This window comes from Falco biarmicus, chromosome 6, assembly GCF_023638135.1.
Source record: "Falco biarmicus isolate bFalBia1 chromosome 6, bFalBia1.pri, whole genome shotgun sequence".
NCBI lineage: Eukaryota > Metazoa > Chordata > Aves > Falconiformes > Falconidae > Falco > Falco biarmicus.
The window spans coordinates 13,555,099-13,570,565 of NC_079293.1; the positions used below are offsets into that span (position 1 = coordinate 13,555,099).

General features: G+C 36.3%; 1 protein-coding gene across 5 annotated transcripts in view; it reads right to left on the reverse strand.

Moving 5' to 3' along the window:
- Nucleotides 1-15,467, reverse strand: part of ADGRB3 (adhesion G protein-coupled receptor B3) — a 466,174-nt gene that overhangs the window by 203,353 nt on the left and 247,354 nt on the right. The gene's annotated exons all lie outside the window — the stretch shown is intronic.

The following is a 15,467-nucleotide window of genomic DNA, read 5'->3' on the forward strand; positions in this document are numbered from 1 at the left end:
CATCTTTGCTGTGAAATCTAAGTATGACTCCACGGCAACACTCTTAGTGTCTGCTAAGACTCACACTACTTTTAAGGAACTGACAGGGCTGCAAGTACACTCAGAGAGATGATAACACGCCTGGAGCGCCAGCTCCATTCTTAATGTAAGCCATGTTGATAGCCATTTCCTGTGCAAGGCTCTTCCTAATCAATTTATGAAGAGGCTAATGTAGTTGGAAGAGTTTGGACATCAGGACTATACTTTGATCTGCATAATGATTCTGCTGCAAGGATTCTGCAAGGGGGCTAAATATAAAGACAATGGGGGACAGCTGTAAAAGCAATCAGAACAGAAAAATTAAAGCAGAAAACCATTAGGTGTCTCATCACTGGATTTTATTTGAAAGGAAACTGTAATTCAAATCCATGAGAAGAGGAAAATTAACAGGCTAACAATGTTAACTCTACAAATGTATTCCTTGATAACTGACTTTTAGTTTCAAATTAGACTGGTTATGTATTATAGAATCACATTAGTGAGGTGGTACTTGAGGTTATTTCAGGGTTTCATTATAAAACTATCATCAGGGCTTTACAATGCTAGTTACAATCCCCTCTGGGCTGAAATTGGCAAACACATTCCCAGACCTTAAGGGGATGCTTAGCCTTGTGAATTTTCAGGTGATATGTGGAGGGAGAGGCGTTCAGGTGTTTCAGAATTATTGGGGCATAAAATGGATTGCATGTTTACACGTGCAATCAATGGTTATACAGGAATACATTAACATTTTAAAAATGGATATTTTTCCATAGTTCTTAAAATGTAGAAAGATTTTTATTTTATTTACCACATAAATAAAATTAAACCCACAGTTATTTAGTTTTCAAAATTAAATATAACCTGTATAAGACAATATTGTTGTTGTTTTTTTAAATGCACAGTATTCATCTCTGTATCTACCTATCTATCTAATTAGCTAGAAGAGCTTTAATGTTTCATGCACGTTTTGGACGACAGTTCACTTTATTGAAATAGGAAATCAATGTTATTCAATGGAATTCACTCTGCAAAACAAAAAAACACTTTAGGACTGGATAAATGGTGAGAGTCTAGGACAGTACATCTCTGGACTCTGTCTATCTCTGTATTTTAAATAGGGCCATTCATCGTGGTACCTAAGCACTACTTAGAACCAAAGTTTCAGAAATATTGGTTAATATTTAGGTGATGGATAACACAAAACCTAAATATAAAAACTAAACATTTGACTTATGGCTTATATGCAATGATTATAAACATATTTATTTATTGGGCTGTGTTAGGTTTATGGTTGGACTCAAAGATCTTAAAGGTCTTTTCCAACCTAAATGATTCTATGATTTCATGATTCTATATATTCTCATACATGGTGGAGACAAACTTTTCTTCTATTCACAGTCAAGCAATATTTTATTTATTTATTTAAAAAAAAAAAATTCACAGAAGATTTTGGATCTCTGCATAGACAAAGTGAGTACAGAGCACATATAGACCAATAGTTGAAACAATTTGCCAAAATTCTTGATCTATATCCTGCAAAGTCTGCCTCTTACAGCTTCGCACAGATTATTAGGTCCTTCTTTAGTCACTTTGCTGAATGATTCCAAGAGGATGTGCCTATAATGTCCAACATGGCACTGATGTTTGATGGTGTAAGATAATTTAATGGAATCTGACTGGAGGCAACTAGTTCAGCCCATAAGCATGGCCAGGTGGACATGTAAAACTGTTCCCACCTCTTTAGTGCCACTGTGAACCGTATTTTTTTGGTAAAAAATCTAATATACATATTAATTATTAGTCTACAACTCCTTTCAATGAGCTTGGAGCAGGACAAGCTGTATTTCCATTGTGAAATGTGGCTTTGTTACTCCCTAACTTAGTTTACATCTGTGTTATGAAATAGTTATTTATTGTGAGCACGAAAATCAGCAGGCCTTTTAGAGGAGAATGTGTATAATTCAGGTGCTGGGTCATTCACATGTCAGAAGCTCAAATGTCAGTTTCTTACACACAGATAATAACAGAATGACTTTCATTCACTTTGTACTTTGTTGTATTCTTATGTTAAGTTTGTATTAGAAAATAATGCTCCAAATACTGGAACTCAACAGTTCTGCAATTGCTGCAGAAGGGAAAAACGAAAGTTGCATTTTTTAATTTTTTTTAATTACCCTACCAAAACATCACATTCTGAACTTGTGATGCAGAAAACTAGCCAATGAGGATATTTACAGGCACTATGGCAGAAGTATTCTTGCTATTTATACACACACAGAAGTTGCATAATACTGGAAAAACAGTCAATGAGAATATTAATAAAAATGAGATTGTAAAGTGGAAAAGAAAGATGAAAAGAAAAAGATAAAGAAAAACTAAACCAAGATTGATCTAAGCAGAAGTTGAAGAAAATCTGCACGTGCCATTTTAAATTAAGGAATTTAAAATATAAAGCTTCCCATGGACACCAAATACAGCAAGTTTTATGGTCTCAGTTAAAACCATATTTGAGCTATTGCTGTAGTACATTTTTCTATTCCAATCTGACTACATGTTCTTGGAATATTTATGCTGAAGACATAATACTGACAAGTAACCTGCATGGTCACTCCTCAGATCACTCATAGTTTGGATGTGCCCTGTTCTATGTAGACACAATTAATTGAAACTTTCCTAGATGGAAAATTTTCTTTTTTGTTTATTTGTATTATGGCAGTTCCAGTGATATTCTAGGTATTGCTAACAATAATAATAATAAAAAAGGCTTTTGGCAGAAAAAAATTTGGAAAGTTTCATTGTAGAGAAACATGTTAAACATGTTTAGGGTGCAGAATACATTGCATTCTTTCATTCTCTGGACAGCCTCTCTTTTTGAGGCTCCTATATACTTTCAATTTTAAAGAGATACATACTTTCAATTTTAAAGAGATTCCCAAAGATTAAAAAAAAAAAAAGAAGAAGAAAAAAGTAGAAAAAGGAATCTCATCCATGGTACTTGACTGTATTCAACATTTGAAGAATGCAGGAGGTAGAATATAATCTTTATTTCTTCAAAAACACAGCACCATTATTCTTCTGAATCTTGCAGGTGGAATTTCTATGCTCAAGATGGAAGAAAACTTTACCCAGTTCTAAGCTGGAACACAGGAGAAAAAGCCCTTCTTTTTAGAATTCTTTAAGCTTTTTTTTGATGCACATTGGTATGAATTACAAGACAGTGGCTCAACTACACATCAGAACCCATACATATTTGATGACTCCATAATAATTATTGATTCAGAAAAATCTACTTAGGTAGTCTAGTCTAATCAATTTAGTGATTGCTTTGACCCCTAATGGATTCATTTTAATATCCTTTACAAATGCATCTCCTTTTGCCTTTATTTCATTTCCATGCTGCAGTTGCAGACAACCTGTTCAATACTACTCTACTGAAAATTTCGTAATTGGAAACTGCTAACTGTTCTTACTTGAGTAAAATAAAATATCTTTGGAACTGATGAACTCTAAGCTGATAGGAATGGAGAATTTTCCGTGACTATCCAAATGACCTGATTACACACAGTAATATGTGAATGATATTTAAGTGGTTTATTTGGAGCTGCACAGAAATGGTTAATTAATGTGTCAAGAAAATTCTGAGTGAAAAAAAATATTGTGTAGTTCTTGTATGCTAGCCCTTGTAGATTATGGCCTAGAATAGAAAAGCTGAAATGTGTTGTTATGATCCCTATAACCCTAAATGAGTTATAAGCTGCGTAGTGCAACTTCCAGTAGCTGTTTGACTGATCTGGATTGCTAAATAATAAAAGATAAAGCAACCAAATAAGTGGCATGAGTCATCATCACCTTCCCTTTATTATGCAACCATTAGCCTCTCATGTTCAAAAAAAATTGGCAACATTTCAGAATCAGCCCCTTGAATAATATTAATCACCTTAGAACAGGAAATCAGATTCACTGCAAGGCATGACAGAAAAAATGACTGGATGTTTGCTCATGGACTAAACAGAACTCTAGTAGTGCTAAATTTATTTCTGGGTAAAATAGTCATGAATAGAACTGCCATTGCTACAAGTGTTCAGAATAAAGAATATGAAAGGATTTTTGTGTTAAAATTAAGAATACTGAGTATTTCTGCAAACATCTGTGTTAAGAAAACCCAACTAGAATCACATTTATACATATTAGAATTATTCTGTTGACCCTAACAGTAAAACTTTTGGTCTTCTGTAGAATAAATAAGCTTATTTGTCAGCTCATGTTGGATACACAGGGAACAAAGTCTTGCCTGGCTCATCATCAAATGGCCAGATGGACATGCTAGAGATGATATTCATAACAGATTTGCTCTACCCACTTAAACCCATCATTTAAAAGACAATTTGTATTAAACACAAATGGTGATATCCCCTTTTCAAGGAGACCAATTTGTGGACCTCCAGATTTGCTATGGAACTCTGCATCTGAACAGGCCTGATGATCTTTAAAATTCTTCTATCAGTACATGGATAAATCCACCTCTTTACCACTCACAAGATTATATGTAACAGAAGGACTGTGGTGAAGTGATATCCTCTTATATGAGCATAAGATCAACCAGGTACTTTTCCCTCTACTAGTAATACTCATGAAATCTCTTCACACTGAACCAACATTGAACAATTGTCAGAAAATAGGTAGAAAAAAGCTCCTAAGAAATTACAACTGAACAGATATACTACTTCTTAGGACTACCAACACAGAAATGATGTCTTCTTAAATTAGAACCCTGTTATGCCCTACTGCTCCATGGGAGATGAGAGGGATGTCCCTAGAATCCTGCTGTGCACTTGCATCCCTGTAACTCAACAGCCCGTAACAGCTACCTTCTGATTATTAAAGTTTTGGGCAGCAAGACACAGTATTGGTGTAGGCAGAAGCAGTAGGTGTTTCATAGATACTTTCACTAATCAGGCACGAGTTATGCATGAGTCCTTCCTTTGGTGTCAAGCAAATTGTGCCTTAAATGGGCTCGCTGCTTGAAGGTGAAGGATAATGCTTTAGGTTACTCAACAAGCTACCTTAACAGTGATCTCTGAATAATTCCCTTCTGTACTCCATAGAAAATGCAATGGGGAAGAGAGGTACCCATTACCTTTTTTGTTGCAAAATAATACATTTATTAGTAAAAAGCACCTTAGAGGAAATAATGAACTCATCTGTATTTTGAGCTTGCAGGCTGCTGCAGTGCTCTAAACAATGTGAAGAATAAGTAAAGACATGAGCAGTCACATAATTGTATGATGTTTTAATATGCTTCCAAAAGCCTGTAACAGAAGACAGTAATATGCTGCCATATCAATAATACGACTCGTATAATATTTAGGAAGTTAGAAAGGAGCATGGCTTCAGACAATGATCAGGATGCATTTAATAAACACTCAGATATCTTCTGGTACTTACATAATTAAAAAAATAATAATTTATATGGAGCAGGCAAGTGTTTCTTCTTGGTCTTGTGTACTTTTGTTGTTCAGTACCAAGTTCTGTATTTTAGGAACAACTCAGGAATATACTAATTTCAAAGACTCATAAAAAATCACATAGACATATGCATTCTCTTGAGAGGTTTCTGATTGCACATTTGTTATGATAAAAAATCTAACTTGATAAAATTAAAATAGGTGAAGCATAATATTACAATTATTTTTCCAAATTTTCCTTGTTCTAGGAATGGGAATAAAAATGGAAAACAAAAAATTAAAAGCTCAAATGTTAATTAGAGCATTAAGAATTGTTGTTATGGATAATAGAATCTTTCTAAAAAAAAAATATGGAAACTATTTAAATTTAGTCCCTGAGAAAGAGTTAGTGTATAGAAATGGCTGTAGCATCACAGAATTTGTCCATGCACCAAATGTCCTATCAGCAGGTCCCCCTAGGCGAAAATATAATAATCTTAGCATTTTTATAATTTTTAATCATTGTTTCTATATACTTACATTATTGCATTCTGTAAGATGAATACAGCTATTTGCAGCTGGCCAATATGAATATAAAGAAAAAAATAACTTGTAAATTTGCAAATCTGAATCACAAGTTTTAAGAAAACCCAATTGATCTAGTCAAAATGTAAACAATTTTTTAATGAGCAGTCAGAAAAAAATGTGTTTCCATGATACAATGGAATGGTTTCCGAAATACGTGGTTATTCAGAAAAATCCTTTGAGCAAAACACGGTATGAAGTTGTACTTCATTAACTGGAAGACAACTCCATCTTCTGGGAGTTATATTGAAGATGAAGATATGAACAGCCAAAGAGACCCAGAGCCACATCCAAGGTACTGTGAGTTTCTGAGAGATTTTTTTTTTCCATTCCTCTTAGTATTACTGTGTGTTCATGCTACTAAGACTAAGTGTTCCCTTAGCCACCTTTGCCTTGTCATAAAGCACTTCTCAAGGACAAGAAAGACATGGCATAAAGCGAGATGGAGGCTGATGCAGGAGATAGAAAGAGTTGGCATTTAAGTGCATGACTTTTAATGTTACATACACAATGGTGAAAACCATGGTAATACTGAGGAGGCAAGGCCACCTGCAACACTATTTAAGATCGACTGTGCTGGGAAGCTGCAGAAACCATTTTTCAATCACTAAAGTGACTGGCAAAAGTGTCTGTGCTGGTGATTCTAGCTCATAATGAGAGAAAAAGAGAGTGAAGCTGAAGCTGATTTTAAGGTAGCAAGCTCAGAAGGTGGGAATGATGATGAAGCTGTCACCAGAAAAAGGGAGAAGGAAGAAAAGCTGAGAAAGAGGTATAATTTGTATATTTATCACGTTTACTGATGATTAGATATCCACTAAGAACTACTTAAAAGATAGACAGGAATTGCCAGAGAACAAGAGATCAGTAAGGAGGCAAACAGACATGAAAATCATTAGCAGGGATTTTTTTAAAATATTGTCTCAACATTACATTGCTTGGGGAGATGATGAGCAAGGGTAGAATGATTGCTTCCCAGAAGCAGAAAATTGAAGCAAAGGAAAGATGGCCATTGTCTTTGCCTCTAGGGAAATGGCAACTGAATCCTATAATTCAGAAATCTAGAAAGATGTGAACTAAGTTATGCAGGATATTGAAAGGTGATACGAGAAGTGAAATCTCATGCATGGAGATAGAAGATTTGATGTAGAAAAGCCACAATGTGAATCCATATATGTTTCTAATCACAATATTTTGTAGCAGACTAGAAACATCTCTATTACATTTTATTATTGAACAGCTTTTTAAATCATACAAAATGGCAACTTGAAGAACTTTCAGATACAACTATGAGCAAATTAAAACTGAGAGAACTGTAAATTACTCTGGCATAGAATCTCAGAGCAATAATAGTATGGAAGTGGCTAGTAATACTTAAGTACAGCCTGATCAAAACCCGTATCCTTCAAAACAGTAGATATGGAAGAAATGCTTGCAGGTAGCCCTCATTTTTACAGCACTTCACCAGGCATGTACAAATTTCTCCATATGCCTTCCCAGAAATGATCCAATCAGAGCATCTCAGTGCCTTTATACTTCAGCTCCATTAAGACTGAGATATCAGACAAAGCAGCAAGCAAGATCCTCAAAATGCTCAAGCCTGTAGCTATACTGGTCAGCTTTACTGATCAGACTGGTTCCCTCATTAAATGCATCTGCAGTTGCTTTCTTCTTTAAAAGCTGGTCAAGTCAGAGAAAGCATTGCTGGTCTAACACTGCCTGTTAGACTACTGAACTAATGTTTTTAGCACTTGGATTAGGAAGGTCTTAGTGTGATTACCTCCCCCTCTGAAGAGGCGATCCCCGTCTGAAGGAATTATAAATCATACGTTCCTCACTTTGGATGAGAATATCCATTAGGATTCAAGGCTATCACCATCAAAACCTTCAGCTATCTAGGAGGAAAGGAGGACTAAAACTCTATTTGAATACTCATTTGACAACAGACACAACACATAAGCCAAGGGTTCAGAAGAAAGGCAGATTTGCTTAATTCATGCCAGATAACTGAGAGGTGTCTCAAATTAGTGCTTTACTAATTTCTTTACTAACTTAGGAGACAGAAAGAATTCAGTCATAAGCGTAGCATTTCCTGGTCATTTCTCTAGTGGGTATCAAATCATTTCTCTAGTGGGTATCTTCCATTCTGAGTTTTGTGTTCAACTAAGTACCAAGGTGCCATAAGCCGGTGCACCCCCATCACACACATACCTCTACAGCTTTAGCTGCTGGTGCTCAAAATCAGCTCTGATAATGCAAATGTGTAACTTCGATCAGACTACTGTGAAAAGGGCTGTGAGAAGTGGGGGTCCGTGCCCCTTCACTCAGGAGCTACACTTAAGCTGAATCAGCTTTGTTTGTGTAAGCTATGTACTTTGGTTTTTTTAACCTTGACCTGCAGATTTGGAATCAAGGTCAAGCAGCCTTGGAGCTGCTTTTTCACTATGGGCTTGCCTGGAGACCACTGGACCAAATCCTGATCCTGACACTGTGACTTGACTTCCTGGCTTGATGTCAGCTCTGCCTCATCACTATGGATTCGTCTAGTGATCTGAAATATTAGCTGGGCCTGGCTATCGTCACAGACCTCCTCTGCTCATTTCGTTTGAGTGCTGTGGGACCTTGACTTTTCCAGCAAGGCCACTGTGCATGTCCTGCTGTCTCCTGGTTTCCCTCATAGAGCAGCCCACTCTTGCTTCTCTCTGAACCAGCACTTCATAAGCAGGTGCTACAATGTCTACATGGTTAATGCCTTTAAGACAGGCTTGAGCAGAGTCATGCAGAAAATGTGAAAAAGAACTGTTAGAAACACAGGTCTCCTGTGTCTCAGCTTCATGTTCAAGCCATGATTCTAACTGTCCTCACAGGAATTCATAACCAGGTCTTTGTTTTCTGGAGGCATCTCTAATTCATCTTGAATGATCTCCATGGAGGAGATAAAGTGGATTAAGATTTGCTTAAGGGATTGTAAAACGTCTTGGGGCACTGTGATATCTAATTGTCAGGATAATGCACACATACTTTATTTAGATTGTTTACATCATGCATGGCACAACAAAAACTCACTACCTCAGTGGGACATATAGACACTATCCAATATAAGTAGTAAGTAATACTAATTAGGCTGAGTTTGATTTACGTGCTCACATTGTTGAATTCTAAATTAACTTTAATAACTCAGGAGAAATATCTCAAGAGTTACTATGGTCATTTCAATAAAACAACTGCACAATGAGGAGATGGTTTAAAAAATATCTAACTAGAAAACTGGGACTATAAAGAATGACAGGGCTTGGTTATTATAAGCTGCTATAACACAATCACATGAATCACTATGGCATGCAGACCTTGTGCTCAGCTCTTGTTATCCAATTCTGGTCATCCCATCTCCAGCATCCACTGCTTCTTCCCTCCCACTCCCCTCAAATAAGAGACTTTTCATATTTATCAAGGCTGTGGGAGGAGGAATCAAAAAGATCCAAGCAGCTAAGAAAGGAATGAAAACCAACAGCCAACTAGTCAACTAAGTCGAACGTTGTATCATTATTGTTTCCCTTGTTTGAATTCAGGTGCCTTACATGACCATTAATTTTGAATGCAGTTGACAGAGAAGGATAGGGATGCCTTATTAGGGTTGCTTGTGTTGCCTTCCCAGGATTTTAAAAAATCATGTGTCAGGTCCTGCACTTGGGTCCCAATAACCCCATGCAACATACAGGCTCAGGGAAGAGTGGCTGCAAAGCTGCCTTGCAGAAAAGGACCTGGGGATGCTGGTCAAAAGCCAGCTGAGCACGAGCCAGCAGTGTGGCCAAGTGCCCAGGTGGCCAAGAAGGCCAAGAGCATCCTGGCTTGTATCAGAAACAGTGTGGCCAGCAGGACCAGGGCAGTGATTGTCCCCTGCACTTGGCGCTGGTGAGGCCGCACCTCGAATCCTGGGTTCAGTTTTGGGCCCTCACTCCAAGAGGGACACTGAGGTGCTGGAGCGTGTCCAGAGACGGGCAGCGGGGCTGGGGAAGGGTCTGGAGCACAGGTGTTATGATGAGCAACTGAGGGAACTGGGGTTGTTTAGTCTGGAGAGGAGGAGGCTGAGGGGGGACCTTATTGCTCTCTACAACTACCTAAAAGGACATTGTAGTGAGGTGGGTGTTGGTCTCTTCTCCCAAGTAACAAGCTACAGGACAAGAGGAAACGGCCTCAATTTGTGTCAGGGGAGTTTTAGATTGGATGTTATGGAAAAAAAAAATCACTGAAAGGTTGGTGAAGCATTGTAACAGGCTACCCAGGGAGGTGGTGGAATCACCATCCCTGGAGATATCTTAAAAATGCGTAGATGGGGCGCTTGGTGACATGGTTTAGTCATGGACTTGGAATTCCTGGGTTTATGGTTGGACTTGATGATCTTAAAGGTCTTTTCCAACCTAAATGATTCTATGATTCTATGAATCTGTCATTCTATCATCTGAATTTTCTATATATTGCATACTGAGATTAAACTGCTTTTTAGGAATAGTGGATTAACCCTTGCCTGTGAGTGAGTACATAAAATGCAAGCACATTACTCCTGAGCTCAGTGCCAAAACTAATCACAGAATCTGGTCAAAGTATTTAATTCAAGATATACCATAGCATTATACCTACAGCAGATAGGCTTCACATTCTTAAAAAGTCTATTCAGATTCAGACCAGCTTTTCAGGTGCTCTTACAGTGCCTTCAGTTTTTCCTCTACATGCAGGAGAGAACTACCACTTTGGACAGCTAATCTGTAGAAACTACTGTGAATAAGACATCTCTGGTTTTCCTGAGGCATGACAGATGCCATCAAAAGGTGTCATAACCATGACTGGCTCTGCAACTTTTGCATTACTAACATATATACCTGCTATGACTCTTCTGTCTCTTTGGCACTACATCCGATCTGCAACCTATTTTCTGCTACAGTTATTCCAATACAAATTTTGGTTTTATTGCTATTGTTACTTCTTTAATTTCTTGTTCTGTTCAATGCAGTATGGTTATGAAATACATATTCAGAATAGGCATCCCCCAAGCTGAAACTATAATGCTTTGGCTAACTATCCCTTATTTCCTGGAAATACTGCCAGTAGGTAGAAGCTCTATAAAGTTAAAATACAATTCTACAATGTGGAATACTCCATAAAACACATCTATATCTATAAGATAAAGCAGAAAGGAAGAGTTTACTCCAGACTGTTTTCACACATTATTTCATTACAAATTGTGAAATCTTTTTAAATAGAATATCATGAATGTGAAATATGGAAATAAGCAGGGATGGAATTGTTGTTTTCTATTAAACTATAGTTTTTTGGGATGCAAAAAGACAACACAATTCCTTCAATTAATTTCCTGTACCTGAAAGTACTAACACAGAGTGACTGAATTTATATGCCAGAGAAGCTATTTATTTACTGAAAATCTCTGCAAATTCTGTTAAAAATAATCTATGCTTTTAGTCTTTCAAAATCATTCATCATTAAGTATTCTACAACCAAGTACAGTTTTGCTATTACTGCCATGCCATATTTGGGATAACTGTCATTATGTCCACAGTCAGATCTAGGAGAAAGCCAGAAATAATATATTTCTTGCCTTCTAATAGTATTTGACCACTTACAGATCATAATTCACAGACAAGGTGGCTTTCCTAGTACAAATCATTCCCTGGAGAACTGGACGATAAAAAGTGCTATTTTACATTATCCTTTTTTTGCCACCATATCCTGATTATAGCATTGATACCCAACAAACAGTATCTTGCACGATGCTGGGAAAAAAAATGCCTTTTTTCCTTTCAGTTATTCCCCCCTCTTTGTTCTGTGTAGTTTTTACAGTGTTATTGCTTTTATAGAATATTTTTGATGTACTAAATGGGTTTTCTGCCCCTAATCCCAAAACATCTAAATGGTGCTTTATTGGAAACCAAACTAACTGCACTCTGGTGGCAAACATTCATATCAATTTCTAAACTCAATGAAAGAGGAACAAAGTTAAGGGTCAGTGTAAGAATGCTCAGTTATTTGATAATATTTCAAAGCAGTAACTTTTTTGTAGAAGTACAGATGTAGACAGCATAATCAAGCATATTTGATATGAGCTGTGGCTATTAATTATATCTTGATGATTTAAATATTTGAGTTCTACAGTTACACTATATTTATTGCAAAGGGACATCTGAATGGTAGCGAAGTATTTTCAAAAGGTGCTCAGTGTCATCATTCAGCAAATGAGACTTTCAGTGCATGTGCTGAGACAACGTACTGATTGCACTGCTTGGAGCAAGAAGTTAATCAGACATAGTATAATTTTTTTCCCCAAACTTACACCAACATTCACTAAACATTAAAAAAGGAATTGATGAGAATTTAGCATAGCAATACAAGAAGTAAAAGCAGTTAAGTGAAACAGCTAATTTAATCACATTAATAGGAATAAACAAATATTATTCAACAGAGGTATATATGATTGGAAATTACATAAAGACAGGAGAAGAGGGTGACAGAAGTCCTTAAACAAAACCTGTAACTATGGTTTTATAAATAATCCCTTGGTCTTTTTAATAATTATCTACTATATTTAGGCTATATTTGTGGAATTTTTGTATTATGCCTTCCTTCATTTTTAGTTCTTTCTGTAACAGATTAAATTCAGCCTGGGCCCAAATGGTTAAACTAAGAACAAAGAAACCTCACTGGAACAGTAAATTGACCTTGCTTTCCTTACAGTCCTGAGAAAACCCTAGCCACCAAGTACAGAATAATTTTCTCCTTTAGTACAAACCTCAATACACTATAGACTTCATCTGAATGAAAAAAATCCTACCTATTTAGATATTTCTGCTAAATGAAACTATTTCAACATGAATGATGGTAATATACACACTGAGTCCTAATGTTTTTTACCTTGAAGAGGTTCAAATGCTGCGAAGAAACAAAATAGTGTTTTGGCAATTTAGCAATTCTTAGCTTATCGGACAACCTGTGATAACTGTCCATAAGTTATGGACAAGGTAACATAACTTTAATTAAGCTGTTTTAATGGAATGTTTGGCTTTTTTCCAGTGAAGCACTAAATCTAAAAAAAAAATATCTAAAAAATACCTAAAAAACCCTGCAGGTCTAATAATTCCATTTCACACTCAGCTACAGCTAGAAGAGTCTTTACTAAAAATTGCTAAAACCAGTGACAGTGCCGATTAATGTGAACATAGAGAATGCTGAGTGACAGGTAAAAATTTGGATCCAGCAGCTGGTGCTATCAATAGAAATTATAGCCATAAGAAAGAAAAATCCATAAAAAGCACACATGTGACTCACTAGACAGTCTCCCTCAAACCATATATTAAAAAGCCAACAAATATGATGTTAGATAATGGAAGGATTAACCCAACTATGAACAGAAGAAAATATTCTAACAAATGCCTACATGAAGGAAAAATGGCCATACAGCATTACTTGACTCCTTGTTTTCTAAGCTTTAAAAGAAAATTCCTAAATGCATGCTTCAGGTACATTCAAACAACAAATACATATTTAGCAAACCCCCTCTAATGTCTTGCAGAATAAAATGGTAAACAGTACAAACATAAACACTTCAAACTTCTCTGAGCTTTGCTGTTGAATACCACTTCTAAATAGATGAACTAGTGCCATATTTTAATGTCTTACCCTATTGATGTGCAGTCTTTATGATTTCAGTTTATCTGAAATCTATAATTTTAACTTCTGAAAATTATTTCTAAGTACAACCAGGAATGTAACATAGGTGATGTGGTATAAAATCACCAGACGTGTTTTCCAGTAGTGGAACTTTTCATCCAAGAAACATGTATAAGTTCAATTTGGCAAAGTTAAATGGCAGTCATTTTGTAGAAATTAACTTTTCTTTGTGCGTTGTTGGCTGTGAATGGAGACCATTATTTTTCATTGCCTAGATAGTGATGCAATTTTCAAAGCTAAACGAGCATTGAAAGCATTCATTCTATGCTTCTGCAATGAATAATCTGAGATACCTAATGGCAAAACGAGACATTCCCTTTAATCTTTATGAACATATTGTACCCTCTTGAGGTAAAAATGAGAAAGGAGGGGATAAGCTTGCTTTATTCTTGATAAATGTTCCCTCAGAAACAGGAAAATCTTGTACGTGCAGATGTAGCAGCCTGCCTGACTGCCAGTCCCTGAAGATCCAATCATCCTGATGACTGTCCCTCAGTTTCTTCCCCTTGGGCAGACCACTCTGTTTTCATTCCTCTGCTTTATTGGAGATGAGATTTTGGTGCCAATATAGGAAAGAAAAATGTTTCACCAAAGGGCACAATTTATACCCATATGAATGGATTTCTAAGTATTTGCTTTTCAGATCAGCTCACATTCTAGCTATGCTACAACAGGACCGGAGACATGATTTTCTGGAGAAATTACTATACTAATATGCTATTTTCCCATAGATGTACTGGAAATCTACCTTCTTTTATGATACTCCATGGAAGACAGTATGAGGCCATAAGATTTTAATAGCAATGTATTACAAAAAATGACATGTAACTAACACCGCTAACTATTAGCTAATGTAATTGGCACTAAAAATGGAAGACCTTAGAAGGTAGACAAAAGAATTCCACAAAAAATAATCTTTAAAGGACAGCATAAGCTTTGAACTACAGATTATAGGAAAAGTCATTCATGTAATGAGAGAAAACATCTTTTCTATAAGACCATTTCCCAAACTATATTGTTAAAAATCCGCAGTAGAATGATCCTCTGATTTGTATCACAAACCTTATCAAAGACCCTCTATCTCAGCCTTGAGCCAGAGCAGCAAATAGGGTCCTAAAACTCACAGTTGAAGTCAAGGGAAAGCAAACCAAAACCCAAGAAATGGGTTCAGAAATCACAAAGCACAAAAGATAATTCATAGCTTTCAGACCCTGTTCTTGATTTCAGCAAACCCAGTACTTGGATCCTTTGAGATACTTTAAACTATCTTGCTGACACCGTTAGCTCTGTTACCATAATACAATCTCATCTGAACAGAACTGCAGAGACGTACATAGTATCTTTGGTCTGCATACTGAAGTCCAACTCTCCATATAAAAAAAAAATATAAAAATTACACAGGCACAACAATTATATCTGTATGTTTACATGGCTTTGAAGTTTGATCTCAGAAATATCTTATAGCTCCAGTGCCAAAATAATTATTTACCATAAAAATACTATTCTCTGATATTAATAACCCACTATCACCTTCATGAAACTACCTTTAAAAATGAAAAATGCTTATTCAGTTTGTTAGCTCAATTGTTACGTTAATTTCAGGCTATGTGGTTTGAAAGAGGCAGATCTGTACTGCTATTTGGAATGAAAACCTAGGGTCACCACTGAGGAAATCATGTAGTT